Source organism: Syngnathus floridae, chromosome 16, assembly GCF_059516105.1.
Source record: "Syngnathus floridae isolate MCC-2025c chromosome 16, RoL_Sflo_1.0, whole genome shotgun sequence".
NCBI lineage: Eukaryota > Metazoa > Chordata > Actinopteri > Syngnathiformes > Syngnathidae > Syngnathus > Syngnathus floridae.
In genome coordinates, this window is record NC_142428.1 from 12053704 (window position 1) to 12069407 (window position 15704).

Here is a 15704-nt window from a genome sequence, read left to right on the forward strand (position 1 = left end):
CACTTTTTACTACGCGCACCCAACCAGAGCGACGGGAGGAGCACATTTCAGAAAACGTGCTCAGCTCGTCGAGAGAATGCGATTTAAGCAATAATATAAAAAATGCACCTAAAACCTAAACAAAACGTTGCAGGTGCTTATTTCTTTGTGCGCAGTGGTCAACGCGGCACTCTCTAGCTGCCAAGAGCACTTTTTACTATGCGCACCCAACCAGAGTGACGGGATGAGCACATTTCAGAAAACGTGCTCAGCTCGTCGAGAAAATGCGACTTAAGCAATAAAATTAAAAATGCAGCTAAAACCTAAACCAAACGTTGCAGGTGCTTATATCTTCGTGCGTAGTGCTCAACGCGGCACTCCCTAGCTGCCAGGAGCACTTTTTACTGTGCGCACCCAACCAGAGTGACGGGAGGAGCACATTTCAGAAAACGTGCTCAGCTCGTCGAGAAAATGCGATTTAAGCAATAAGATTAAAAATGCACCTAAAACCTAAACCAAACGTTGCAGGTGCTTATTTCTTCATGCGCAGTGGTCAACGCGGCACTCTCTAGCTGCCAGGAGCACTTTTTACTACGCGCACCCAACCAGAGCGACAGGAGGAGCACATTTCAGAAAACGTGCTCAGCTCGTCGAGAGAATGCGATTTAAGCAATAAAATTAAAAATGCACCTAAAACCTAAACCAAACGTTGCAGGTGCTTATTTCTTCGTGCGCAGTGGTCAACGCGGCACTCCCTAGCTGCCAGGAGCTCTTTTTACTGTGCGCACCCAACCAGAGCGACGGGAGGAGCACATTTCAGAAAACGTGCTCAGCTTGTCGAGAAAATGCGATTTAAGCAATAAAATTAAAAATGCACCTAAAACCTAAACCAAACGTTGCAGGTGCTTATTTCTTCATGCGCAGTGGTCAACGCGGCACTCTCTAGCTGCCAGGAGCACTTTTTACTATGCGCGCCCAACCAGAGCGACGGGAGGAGCACATTTCAGAAAACGTGCTCAGGTCGTCGAGAAAACGCGATTAAAGCAATAAAATTAAAAATGCACCTAAAACCTAAACCAAACGTTGCAGGTGCTTATTTCTTCATGCGCAGTGGTCAACGGGGCACTCCCGAGCTGCCAAGAGCACTTTTTACTGTGCGCACCCAACCAGAGCGACGGGAGGAGCACATTTCAGAAAACGTGCTCAGCTCGTCGAGAGAATGCGATTTAAGCAATAAAATTAAAAATGCACCTAAAACCTAAACCAAACGTTGCAGGTGCTTATTTCTTCGTGCGCAGTGGTCAACGCGGAACTCCCTAGCTGCCAGGAGCTCTTTTTACTGTGCGCACCCAACCAGAGCGACGGGAGGAGCACATTTCAGAAAACGTGCTCAGCTCGTCGAGAAAATGCGATTTAAGCAATAAGATTAAAAATGCACCTAAAACCTAAACCAAACGTTGCAGGTGCTTATTTCTTCATGCGCAGTGGTCAACGCGGCACTCTCTAGCTGCCAGGAGCACTTTTTACTACGCGCACCCAACCAGAGCGACGGGAGGAGCACATTTCAGAAAACGTGCTCAGCTCGTCGAGAGAATGCGATTTAAGCAATAAAATAAAAAATGCACCTAAAACCTAAACCAAACGTTGCAGGTGCTTATTTCTTCGTGCGCAGTGGTCAACGCGGCACTCCCTAGCTGCCAGGAGCACTTTTTACTGTGCGCACCCAACCAGAGCGACGGGAGGAGCACATTTCAGAAAACGTGCTCAGCTCGTCGAGAGAATGCGATTTAAGCAATAAAATTAAAAATGCACCTAAAACCTAAACCAAACGTTGCAGGTGCTTATTTCTTCGTGCGCAGTGGTCAACGCGGCACTCCCTAGCTGCCAGGAGCTCTTTTTAGTGTGTGCACCCAACCAGAGCGACGGGAGGAGCACATTTCAGAAAACGTGCTCAGCTCGTCGAGAGAATGCGATTTAAGCAATAAAATAAAAAATGCACCTAAAACCTAAACCAAACGTTGCAGGTGCTTATTTCTTCGTGCGCAGTGGTCAACGCGGAACTCCCTAGCTGCCAGGAGCTCTTTTTACTGTGCGCACCCAACCAGAGTGACGGGAGGAGCACATTTCAGAAAACGTGCTCAGCTCGTCGAGAAAATGCGATTTAAGCAATAAAATTAAAAATGCACCTAAAACCTAACCCAAACATTGCAGGTGCTTATTTCTTCATGCGCAGTGGTCAACGCGGCACTCCCTTGCTGCCAGGAGCACTTTTTACTGTGCACACCCAACCAGAGTGACGGGAGGAGCACATTTCAGAAAACGTGCTCAGCTCGTCGAGAGAATGCGATTTAAGCAATAAAATAAAAAATGCACCTAAAACCTAAACCAAACGTTGCAGGTGCTTATTTCTTCGTGCGCAGTGGTCAACGCGGCACTCCCTAGCTGCTAGGAGCTCTTTTTACTGTGCGCATCCAGCCAGAGCGACGGGAGGAGCACATTTCAGAAAACGTGCTCAGCTCGTCGAGAAAATGCGATTTAAGCAATAAAATTAAAAATGCACCTAAAACTTAAACCTAAACGTTGCAGGTGCTAATTTCTTCATGCGCAGTGGTCAACGCGGCACTCTCTAGCTGCCAGGAGCACTTTTTACTACGCGCACCCAACCAGAGCGACGGGAGGAGCACATTTCAGAAAACGTGCTCAGCTCGTCAAGAGAATGCGATTTAAGCAATAAAATTAAAAATGCACCTAAAACCTAAACCAAACGTTGCAGGTGCTTATTTCTTCGTGCGCAGTGGTCAACGCGGCACTCCCTAGCTGCCAGGAGCTCTTTTTACTGTGCGCACCCAACCAGAGCGACGGGAGGAGCACATTTAAGAAAACGTGTTCAGCTTGTCGAGAAAATGCGATTTAAGCAATAAAATAAAAAATGCACCTAAAACCAAAATCAAACGTTGCAGGTTCTTATTTCTTTGTGCGCAGTGGTCAACGCGGCACTCCCTAGCTGCCAGGAGCTCTTTTTACTGTGCGCACCCAACCAGAGCGACGGGAGGAGCACATTTCAGAAAACGTGCTCAGCTCGTCGAGAAAATGCGATTTAAGCAATAAAATTAAAAATGCACCTAAAACCTAAACCAAACGTTGCAGGTGCTTATTTCTTCATGCGCAGTGGTCAACGCGGCACTCTCTAGCTGCCAGGAGCACTTTTTACTACGCGCACCCAACCAGAGCGACGGGAGGAGCACATTTCAGAAAACGTGCTCAGCTCGTCGAGAGAATGCGATTTAAGCATTAAAATAAAAAATGCACCTAAAACCTAAACCAAACGTTGCAGGTGCTTATTTCTTCGTGCGCAGTGGTCAACGCGGCACTCCCTAGCTGCCAGGAGCTCTTTTTACTGTGTGCACCCAACCAGAGCGACGGGAGGAGCACATTTCAGAAAATTTGCTCAGCTCGTCGAGAGAATGCGATTTAAGCAATAAAATAAAAAATGCACCTAAAACCTAAACCAAACGTTGCAGGTGCTTATTTCTTCGTGCGCAGTGGTCAACGCGGCACTCCCTAGCTGCCAGGAGCTCTTTTTACTGTGCGCACCCAACCAGAGCGACGGGAGGAGCACATTTCAGAAAACGTGCTCAGCTCGTCGAGAAAATGCGATTTAAACAATAAAATTAAAAATGCACCTAAAACCTAAACCAAACGTTGCAGGTGCTTATTTCTTCGTGCGCAGTGGTCAACGCGGCACTCTCTAGCTGCCAGGAGCACTTTTTACTGTGCGCACCCAACCAGAGTGACGGGAGGAGCACATTTCAGAAAACGTGCTCAGCTCGTCGAGAAAATGCGATTTAAGCAATATAATTAAAAATGCACCTAAAACCTAAACCAAACGTTGCAGGTGCTTATTTCTTCATGCGCAGTGGTCAACGCGGCACTCTCTAGCTGCCAAGAGCACTTTTTACTGTGCGCACCCAACCAGAGTGACGGGAGGAGCACATTTCAGAAAACGTGCTCAGCTCGTCGAGAAAATGCGATTTAAGCAATAAGATTAAAAATGCACCTAAAACCTAAACCAAACGTTTCAGGTGCTTATTTCTTCATGCGCAGTGGTCAACGCGGCACTCTCTAGCTGCCAGGAGCACTTTTTACTACGCGCACCCAACCAGAGCGACGGGAGGAGCACATTTCAGAAAACGTGCTCAGCTCGTCGAGAGAATGCGATTTAAGCAATAAAATAAAAAATGCACCTAAAACCTAAACCAAACGTTGCAGGTGCTTATTTCTTCGTGCGCAGTGGTCAACGCGGCACTCCCTAGCTGCCAGGAGCTCTTTTTACTGTGCGCACCCAACCAGAGCGACGGGAGGAGCACATTTCAGAAAACGTGCTCAGCTCGTCGAGAAAATGCGATTTAAGCAATAAAATTAAAAATGCACCTAAAACCTAAACCAAACGTTGCAGGTGCTTATTTCTTCATGCGCAGTGGTCAACGCGGCACTCTCTAGCTGCCAGGAGCACTTTTTACTACGCGCACCAAACCAGAGCGACGGGAGGAGCACATTTCAGAAAACGTGCTCAGCTCGTCGAGAGAATGCGATTTAAGCAATAAAATAAAAAATGCACCTAAAACCTAAACCAAACGTTACATGTGCTTATTTCTTCGTGCGCAGTGGTCAACGCGGCACTCCCTAGCTGCCAGGAGCTCTTTTTACTGTGTGCACCCAACCAGAGCGACGGGAGGAGCACATTTCAGAAAATTTGCTCAGCTCGTCGAGAGAATGCGATTTAAGCAATAAAATTAAAAATGCACCTAAAACCTAAACCAAACGTTGCAGGTGCTTATTTCTTCGTGCGCAGTGGTCAACGCGGCACTCCCTAGCTGCCAGGAGCTCTTTTTACTGTGCGCACCCAACCAGAGCGACGGGAAGAGCACATTTCAGAAAACGTGCTCAGCTCGTCGAGAAAATGCGATTTAAACAATAAAATTAAAAATGCACCTAAAACCTAAACCAAACGTTGCAGGTGCTTATTTCTTCGTGCGCAGTGGTCAACGCGGCACTCCCTAGCTGCCAGGAGCACTTTTTACTGTGCGCACCCAACCAGAGTGACGGAAGGAGCACATTTCAGAAAACGTACTCAGCTCGTCGAGAAAATGCGATTTAAGCAATAAAATTAAAAATGCACCTAAAACCTAAACCAAACGTTGCAGGTGCTTATTTCTTTGTGCGCAGTGGTCAACGCGGCACTCTCTAGCTGCCAAGAGCACTTTTCACTATGCGCACCCAACCAGAGTGACGGGATGAGCACATTTCAGAAAACGTCTTCAGCTCGTCGAGAAAATGCGATTTAAGCAATAAAATTAAAAATGCACCTAAAACCTAAACCAAGCGTTGCAGGTGCTTATTTCTTCGTGCGCAGTGGTCAACGCGGCACTCTCTAGCTGCCAAGAGCACTTTTTACTGTGCGCACCCAACCAGAGTGACGGGAGGAGCACATTTCAGAAAACGTGCTCAGCTCGTCGAGAAAATGCGATTTAAGCAATAAGATTAAAAATGCACCTAAAACCTAAACCAAACGTTGCAAGTGCTTATTTCTTCATGCGCAGTGGTCAACGCGGCACTCTCTAGCTGCCAGGAGCACTTTTTACTGTGTGCACCCAACCAGAGTTACGGGAGGAGCACATTTCAGAAAACGTGCTCAGCTCGTCGAGAAAATGCAATTTAAGCAATAAAATTAAAAATGCACCTAAAACCTAAACCAAACGTTGCAGGTGCTTATTTCTTCATGCGCAGTGGTCAACGCGGCACTCTCTAGCTGCCAAGAGCACTTTTTACTGTGCGCACCCAACCAGAGTGACGGGAGGAGCACATTTCAGAAAACGTGCTCAGCTCGTCGAGAAAATGCGATTTAAGCAATAAGATTAAAAAGGCACCTAAAACCTAAACCAAACGTTGCAGGTGCTTATTTCTTCGTGCGCAGTGGTCAACGAAGCACTCCCTAGCTGCCAGGCGCTCTTTTTACTGTGCGCACCCAACCAGAGCGACGGGAGGAGCACATTTCAGAAAACGTGCTCAGCTCGTCGAGAAAATGCGATTTAAGCAATAAAATTAAAAATGCACCTAAAACCTAAACCAAACGTTGCAGGTGCTTATTTCTTCATGCGCAGTGGTCAACGCGGCACTCCCTAGCTGCCAGGAGCTCTTTTTACTGTGCGCACCCAACCAGAGCGACGGGAGGAGCACATTTCAGAAAACGTGCTCAGCTTGTCGAGAAAATGCGATTTAAGCAATAAAATTAAAAATGCACCTAAAACCTAAACCAAACGTTGCAGGTGCTTATTTCTTCATGCGCAGTGGTCAACGCGGCACTCTCTAGCTGCCAGGAGCACTTTTTACTATGCGCGCCCAACCAGAGCGACGGGAGGAGCACATTTCAGAAAACGTGCTCAGGTCGTCGAGAAAACGCGATTAAAGCAATAAAATTAAAAATGCACCTAAAACCTAAACCAAACGTTGCAGGTGCTTATTTCTTCATGCGCAGTGGTCAACGGGGCACTCCCGAGCTGCCAAGAGCACTTTTTACTGTGCGCACCCAACCAGAGCGACGGGAGGAGCACATTTCAGAAAACGTGCTCAGCTCGTCGAGAGAATGCGATTTAAGCAATAAAATTAAAAATGCACCTAAAACCTAAACCAAACGTTGCAGGTGCTTATTTCTTCGTGCGCAGTGGTCAACGCGGAACTCCCTAGCTGCCAGGAGCTCTTTTTACTGTGCGCACCCAACCAGAGCGACGGGAGGAGCACATTTCAGAAAACGTGCTCAGCTCGTCGAGAAAATGCGATTTAAGCAATAAGATTAAAAATGCACCTAAAACCTAAACCAAACGTTGCAGGTGCTTATTTCTTCATGCGCAGTGGTCAACGCGGCACTCTCTAGCTGCCAGGAGCACTTTTTACTACGCGCACCCAACCAGAGCGACGGGAGGAGCACATTTCAGAAAACGTGCTCAGCTCGTCGAGAGAATGCGATTTAAGCAATAAAATAAAAAATGCACCTAAAACCTAAACCAAACGTTGCAGGTGCTTATTTCTTCGTGCGCAGTGGTCAACGCGGCACTCCCTAGCTGCCAGGAGCACTTTTTACTGTGCGCACCCAACCAGAGCGACGGGAGGAGCACATTTCAGAAAACGTGCTCAGCTCGTCGAGAGAATGCGATTTAAGCAATAAAATTAAAAATGCACCTAAAACCTAAACCAAACGTTGCAGGTGCTTATTTCTTCGTGCGCAGTGGTCAACGCGGCACTCCCTAGCTGCCAGGAGCTCTTTTTAGTGTGTGCACCCAACCAGAGCGACGGGAGGAGCACATTTCAGAAAACGTGCTCAGCTCGTCGAGACAATGCGATTTAAGCAATAAAATAAAAAATGCACCTAAAACCTAAACCAAACGTTGCAGGTGCTTATTTCTTCGTGCGCAGTGGTCAACGCGGAACTCCCTAGCTGCCAGGAGCTCTTTTTACTGTGCGCACCCAACCAGAGTGACGGGAGGAGCACATTTCAGAAAACGTGCTCAGCTCGTCGAGAAAATGCGATTTAAGCAATAAAATTAAAAATGCACCTAAAACCTAACCCAAACATTGCAGGTGCTTATTTCTTCATGCGCAGTGGTCAACGCGGCACTCCCTTGCTGCCAGGAGCACTTTTTACTGTGCACACCCAACCAGAGTGACGGGAGGAGCACATTTCAGAAAACGTGCTCAGCTCGTCGAGAGAATGCGATTTAAGCAATAAAATAAAAAATGCACCTAAAACCTAAACCAAACGTTGCAGGTGCTTATTTCTTCGTGCGCAGTGGTCAACGCGGCACTCCCTAGCTGCTAGGAGCTCTTTTTACTGTGCGCATCCAGCCAGAGCGACGGGAGGAGCACATTTCAGAAAACGTGCTCAGCTCGTCGAGAAAATGCGATTTAAGCAATAAAATTAAAAATGCACCTAAAACTTAAACCTAAACGTTGCAGGTGCTAATTTCTTCATGCGCAGTGGTCAACGCGGCACTCTCTAGCTGCCAGGAGCACTTTTTACTACGCGCACCCAACCAGAGCGACGGGAGGAGCACATTTCAGAAAACGTGCTCAGCTCGTCAAGAGAATGCGATTTAAGCAATAAAATTAAAAATGCACCTAAAACCTAAACCAAACGTTGCAGGTGCTTATTTCTTCGTGCGCAGTGGTCAACGCGGCACTCCCTAGCTGCCAGGAGCTCTTTTTACTGTGCGCACCCAACCAGAGCGACGGGAGGAGCACATTTAAGAAAACGTGTTCAGCTTGTCGAGAAAATGCGATTTAAGCAATAAAATAAAAAATGCACCTAAAACCAAAATCAAACGTTGCAGGTTCTTATTTCTTTGTGCGCAGTGGTCAACGCGGCACTCCCTAGCTGCCAGGAGCTCTTTTTACTGTGCGCACCCAACCAGAGCGACGGGAGGAGCACATTTCAGAAAACGTGCTCAGCTCGTCGAGAAAATGCGATTTAAGCAATAAAATTAAAAATGCACCTAAAACCTAAACCAAACGTTGCAGGTGCTTATTTCTTCATGCGCAGTGGTCAACGCGGCACTCTCTAGCTGCCAGGAGCACTTTTTACTACGCGCACCCAACCAGAGCGACGGGAGGAGCACATTTCAGAAAACGTGCTCAGCTCGTCGAGAGAATGCGATTTAAGCATTAAAATAAAAAATGCACCTAAAACCTAAACCAAACGTTGCAGGTGCTTATTTCTTCGTGCGCAGTGGTCAACGCGGCACTCCCTAGCTGCCAGGAGCTCTTTTTACTGTGTGCACCCAACCAGAGCGACGGGAGGAGCACATTTCAGAAAATTTGCTCAGCTCGTCGAGAGAATGCGATTTAAGCAATAAAATAAAAAATGCACCTAAAACCTAAACCAAACGTTGCAGGTGCTTATTTCTTCGTGCGCAGTGGTCAACGCGGCACTCCCTAGCTGCCAGGAGCTCTTTTTACTGTGCGCACCCAACCAGAGCGACGGGAGGAGCACATTTCAGAAAACGTGCTCAGCTCGTCGAGAAAATGCGATTTAAACAATAAAATTAAAAATGCACCTAAAACCTAAACCAAACGTTGCAGGTGCTTATTTCTTCGTGCGCAGTGGTCAACGCGGCACTCTCTAGCTGCCAGGAGCACTTTTTACTGTGCGCACCCAACCAGAGTGACGGGAGGAGCACATTTCAGAAAACGTGCTCAGCTCGTCGAGAAAATGCGATTTAAGCAATATAATTAAAAATGCACCTAAAACCTAAACCAAACGTTGCAGGTGCTTATTTCTTCATGCGCAGTGGTCAACGCGGCACTCTCTAGCTGCCAAGAGCACTTTTTACTGTGCGCACCCAACCAGAGTGACGGGAGGAGCACATTTCAGAAAACGTGCTCAGCTCGTCGAGAAAATGCGATTTAAGCAATAAGATTAAAAATGCACCTAAAACCTAAACCAAACGTTTCAGGTGCTTATTTCTTCATGCGCAGTGGTCAACGCGGCACTCTCTAGCTGCCAGGAGCACTTTTTACTACGCGCACCCAACCAGAGCGACGGGAGGAGCACATTTCAGAAAACGTGCTCAGCTCGTCGAGAGAATGCGATTTAAGCAATAAAATAAAAAATGCACCTAAAACCTAAACCAAACGTTGCAGGTGCTTATTTCTTCGTGCGCAGTGGTCAACGCGGCACTCCCTAGCTGCCAGGAGCTCTTTTTACTGTGCGCACCCAACCAGAGCGACGGGAGGAGCACATTTCAGAAAACGTGCTCAGCTCGTCGAGAAAATGCGATTTAAGCAATAAAATTAAAAATGCACCTAAAACCTAAACCAAACGTTGCAGGTGCTTATTTCTTCATGCGCAGTGGTCAACGCGGCACTCTCTAGCTGCCAGGAGCACTTTTTACTACGCGCACCAAACCAGAGCGACGGGAGGAGCACATTTCAGAAAACGTGCTCAGCTCGTCGAGAGAATGCGATTTAAGCAATAAAATAAAAAATGCACCTAAAACCTAAACCAAACGTTACATGTGCTTATTTCTTCGTGCGCAGTGGTCAACGCGGCACTCCCTAGCTGCCAGGAGCTCTTTTTACTGTGTGCACCCAACCAGAGCGACGGGAGGAGCACATTTCAGAAAATTTGCTCAGCTCGTCGAGAGAATGCGATTTAAGCAATAAAATTAAAAATGCACCTAAAACCTAAACCAAACGTTGCAGGTGCTTATTTCTTCGTGCGCAGTGGTCAACGCGGCACTCCCTAGCTGCCAGGAGCTCTTTTTACTGTGCGCACCCAACCAGAGCGACGGGAAGAGCACATTTCAGAAAACGTGCTCAGCTCGTCGAGAAAATGCGATTTAAACAATAAAATTAAAAATGCACCTAAAACCTAAACCAAACGTTGCAGGTGCTTATTTCTTCGTGCGCAGTGGTCAACGCGGCACTCCCTAGCTGCCAGGAGCACTTTTTACTGTGCGCACCCAACCAGAGTGACGGAAGGAGCACATTTCAGAAAACGTACTCAGCTCGTCGAGAAAATGCGATTTAAGCAATAAAATTAAAAATGCACCTAAAACCTAAACCAAACGTTGCAGGTGCTTATTTCTTTGTGCGCAGTGGTCAACGCGGCACTCTCTAGCTGCCAAGAGCACTTTTCACTATGCGCACCCAACCAGAGTGACGGGATGAGCACATTTCAGAAAACGTCTTCAGCTCGTCGAGAAAATGCGATTTAAGCAATAAAATTAAAAATGCACCTAAAACCTAAACCAAGCGTTGCAGGTGCTTATTTCTTCGTGCGCAGTGGTCAACGCGGCACTCTCTAGCTGCCAAGAGCACTTTTTACTGTGCGCACCCAACCAGAGTGACGGGAGGAGCACATTTCAGAAAACGTGCTCAGCTCGTCGAGAAAATGCGATTTAAGCAATAAGATTAAAAATGCACCTAAAACCTAAACCAAACGTTGCAAGTGCTTATTTCTTCATGCGCAGTGGTCAACGCGGCACTCTCTAGCTGCCAGGAGCACTTTTTACTGTGTGCACCCAACCAGAGTTACGGGAGGAGCACATTTCAGAAAACGTGCTCAGCTCGTCGAGAAAATGCAATTTAAGCAATAAAATTAAAAATGCACCTAAAACCTAAACCAAACGTTGCAGGTGCTTATTTCTTCATGCGCAGTGGTCAACGCGGCACTCTCTAGCTGCCAAGAGCACTTTTTACTGTGCGCACCCAACCAGAGTGACGGGAGGAGCACATTTCAGAAAACGTGCTCAGCTCGTCGAGAAAATGCGATTTAAGCAATAAGATTAAAAAGGCACCTAAAACCTAAACCAAACGTTGCAGGTGCTTATTTCTTCGTGCGCAGTGGTCAACGAAGCACTCCCTAGCTGCCAGGCGCTCTTTTTACTGTGCGCACCCAACCAGAGCGACGGGAGGAGCACATTTCAGAAAACGTGCTCAGCTCGTCGAGAAAATGCGATTTAAGCAATAAAATTAAAAATGCACCTAAAACCTAAACCAAACGTTGCAGGTGCTTATTTCTTCATGCGCAGTGGTCAACGCGGCACTCTCTAGCTGCCAGGAGCACTTTTTACTACGCGCACCCAACCAGAGCGACGGGAGGAGCACATTTCAGAAAACGTGCTCAGCTGGTCGAGAAAATGCGATTTAAACAATAAAATTAAAAATGCACCTAAAACCTAAACCAAACGTTGCAGGTGCTTATTTCTTCGTGCGCAGTGGTCAACGCGGCACTCCCTAGCTGCCAGGAGCACTTTTTACTGTGCGCACCCAACCAGAGTGACGGAAGGAGCACATTTCAGAAAACGTACTCAGCTCGTCGAGAAAATGCGATTTAAGCAATAAAATTAAAAATGCACCTAAAACCTAAACCAAACGTTGCAGGTGCTTATTTCTTTGTGCGCAGTGGTCAACGCGGCACTCTCTAGCTGCCAAGAGCACTTTTCACTATGCGCACCCAACCAGAGTGACGGGATGAGCACATTTCAGAAAACGTCTTCAGCTCGTCGAGAAAATGCGATTTAAGCAATAAAATTAAAAATGCACCTAAAACCTAAACCAAGCGTTGCAGGTGCTTATTTCTTCGTGCGCAGTGGTCAACGCGGCACTCTCTAGCTGCCAAGAGCACTTTTTACTGTGCGCACCCAACCAGAGTGACGGGAGGAGCACATTTCAGAAAACGTGCTCAGCTCGTCGAGAAAATGCGATTTAAGCAATAAGATTAAAAATGCACCTAAAACCTAAACCAAACGTTGCAAGTGCTTATTTCTTCATGCGCAGTGGTCAACGCGGCACTCTCTAGCTGCCAGGAGCACTTTTTACTGTGTGCACCCAACCAGAGTTACGGGAGGAGCACATTTCAGAAAACGTGCTCAGCTCGTCGAGAAAATGCAATTTAAGCAATAAAATTAAAAATGCACCTAAAACCTAAACCAAACGTTGCAGGTGCTTATTTCTTCATGCGCAGTGGTCAACGCGGCACTCTCTAGCTGCCAAGAGCACTTTTTACTGTGCGCACCCAACCAGAGTGACGGGAGGAGCACATTTCAGAAAACGTGCTCAGCTCGTCGAGAAAATGCGATTTAAGCAATAAGATTAAAAAGGCACCTAAAACCTAAACCAAACGTTGCAGGTGCTTATTTCTTCGTGCGCAGTGGTCAACGAAGCACTCCCTAGCTGCCAGGCGCTCTTTTTACTGTGCGCACCCAACCAGAGCGACGGGAGGAGCACATTTCAGAAAACGTGCTCAGCTCGTCGAGAAAATGCGATTTAAGCAATAAAATTAAAAATGCACCTAAAACCTAAACCAAACGTTGCAGGTGCTTATTTCTTCATGCGCAGTGGTCAACGCGGCACTCTCTAGCTGCCAGGAGCACTTTTTACTACGCGCACCCAACCAGAGCGACGGGAGGAGCACATTTCAGAAAACGTGCTCAGCTCGTCGAGAGAATGCGATTTAAGCAATAAAATAAAAAATGCACCTAAAACCTAAACCAAACGTTGCAGGTGCTTATTTCTTCGTGCGCAGTGGTCAACGCGGCACTCCCTAGCTGCCAGGAGCTCTTTTTACTGTGTGCACCCAACCAGAGCGACGGGAGGAGCACATTTCAGAAAACGTACTCAGCTCGTCGAGAAAATGCGATTTAAGCAATAAAAGTAAAAATGCACCTAAAACCTAAACCAAACGTTGCAGGTGCTTATTTCTTTGTGCGCAGTGGTCAACGCGGCACTCACTAGCTGCCAAGAGCACTTTTCACTATGCGCACCCAACCAGAGTGACGGGATGAGCACATTTCAGAAAACGTGCTCAGCTCGTCGAGAAAATGCGACTTAAGCAATAAAATTAAAAATGCACCTAAAACCTAAACCAAACGTTGCAGGTGCTTATTTCTTCGTGCGCAGTGCTCAACGCGGCACTCCCGAGCTGCCAAGAGCACTTTTTACTGTGCGCACCCAACCAGAGCGACGGGAGGAGCACATTTCAGAAAACGTGCTCAGCTCGTCGAGAGAATGCGATTTAAGCAATAAAATTAAAAATGCACCTAAAACCTAAACCAAACGTTGCAGGTGCTTATTTCTTCGTGCGCAGTGCTCAACGCGGCACTCCCTAGCTGCCAGGAGCACTTTTTACTGTGCGCACCCAACCAGAGTGACGGGAGGAGCACATTTCAGAAAACGTGCTCAGCTCGTCGAGAAAATGCGATTTAAGCAATAAAATTAAAAATGCACCCAAAACCTAAACCAAACGTTGCAGGTGGTTATTTCTTCAAGCGCAGTGGTCAACGCGGCACTCTCTAGCTGCCAAGAGCACTTTTTACTATGCGCACCCAACCAGAGTGACGGGAGGAGCACATTTCAGAAAACGTGCTCAGCTCGTCGAGAAAATGCGATTTAAGCAATAAAATTAAAAATGCTCCTAAAACCTAAACCAAACGTTGCAGGTGCTTATTTCTTCATGCGCAGTGGTCAACGCGGCACTCTCTAGCTGCCAGGAGCACTTTTTACTACGCGCACCCAACCAGAGCGACGGGAGGAGCACATTTCAGAAAACGTGCTCAGCTCGTCGAGAGAATGCGATTCAAGCAATAAAATTAAAAATGCACCTAAAACCTAAACCAAACGTTGCAGGTGCTTATTTCTTCGTGCGCAGTGGTCAACGCGGCACTCCCTAGCTGCCAGGAGCTCTTTTTACTGTGCGCACCCAACCAGAGCGACGGGAGGAGCACATTTCAGAAAACGTGCTCAGCTTGTCGAGAAAATGCGATTGAAGCAATAAAATTAAAAATGCACCTAAACCTAAACCAAACGTTGCAGGTGCTTATTTCTTCATGCGCAGTGGTCAACGCGGCACTCTCTAGCTGCCAGGAGCACTTGTTACTATGCGCGCCCAACCAGAGCGACGGGAGGAGCACATTTCAGAAAACGTGCTCAGCTCGTCGAGAAAATGCGATTTAAGCAATAAAATAAAAAATGCACCTAAAACCTAAACCAAACGTTGCAGGTGCTTATTTCTTCATGCGCAGTGGTCAACGCGGCACTCCCGAGCTGCCAAGAGCACTTTTTACTGTGCGCACCCAACCAGAGCGAGGGGAGGAGCACATTTCAGAAAACGTGCTCAGCTCGTCGAGAAAATGCGATTTAAGCAATAAAATTAAAAATGCACCTAAAACCTAAACCAAACGTTGCAGGTGCTTATTTCTTCATGCGCAGTGGTCAACGCGGCACTCTCTAGCTGCCAAGAGCACTTTTTACTGTGCGCACCCAACCAGAGTGACGGGAGGAGCACATTTCAGAAAACGTGCTCAGCTCGTCGAGAAAATGCGATTTAAGCAATAAGATTAAAAATGCACCTAAAACCTAAACCAAACGTTGCAGGTGCTTATTTCTTCATGCGCAGTGGTCAACGCGGCACTCTCTAGCTGCCAGGAGCACTTTTTACTACGCGCACCCAACCAGAGCGACGGGAGGAGCACATTTCAGAAAACGTGCTCAGCTCGTCGAGAGAATGCGATTTAAGCAATAAAATAAAAAATGCACCTAAAACCTAAACCAAACGTTGAAGGTGCTTATTTCTTCGAGCGCAGTGGTCAACGCGGCACTCCCTAGCTGCCAGGAGATCTTTTTACTGTGCGCATCCAACCAGAGCGACGGGAGGAGCACATTTCAGAAAACGTGCTCAGCTCGTCGAGAAAATGCGATTTAAGCAATAAAATTAAAAATGCACCTAAAACCTAACCCAAACATTGCAGGTGCTTATTTCTTCATGCGCAGTGGTCAACGCGGCACTCCCTAGCTGCCAAGAGCACTTTTTACTGTGCACACCCAACCAGAGAGACGGGAGGACCACATTTCAGAAAACGTGCTCAGCTCGTCAAGAAAATGCGATTTAAGCAATAAAATTAAAATTGCACCTAAAACCTAAACCAAACGTTGCAGGTGCTTATTTCTTCATGCGCAGTGGTCAACGCGGCACTCTCTAGCTGCCAGGAGCACTTTTTACTATGCGCGCACAACCAGAGCGACGGGAGGAGCACATTTCAGAAAAGGTGCTCAGCTCGTCGAGAAAATGCGATTTAAGCAATAAAATTAAAAATGCACCTAAAACCTAAACCAAACGTTGCAGGTGCTTATTTCTTCGTGCGCAGTGCTCAACGCGGCACTCCCTAGCTGCC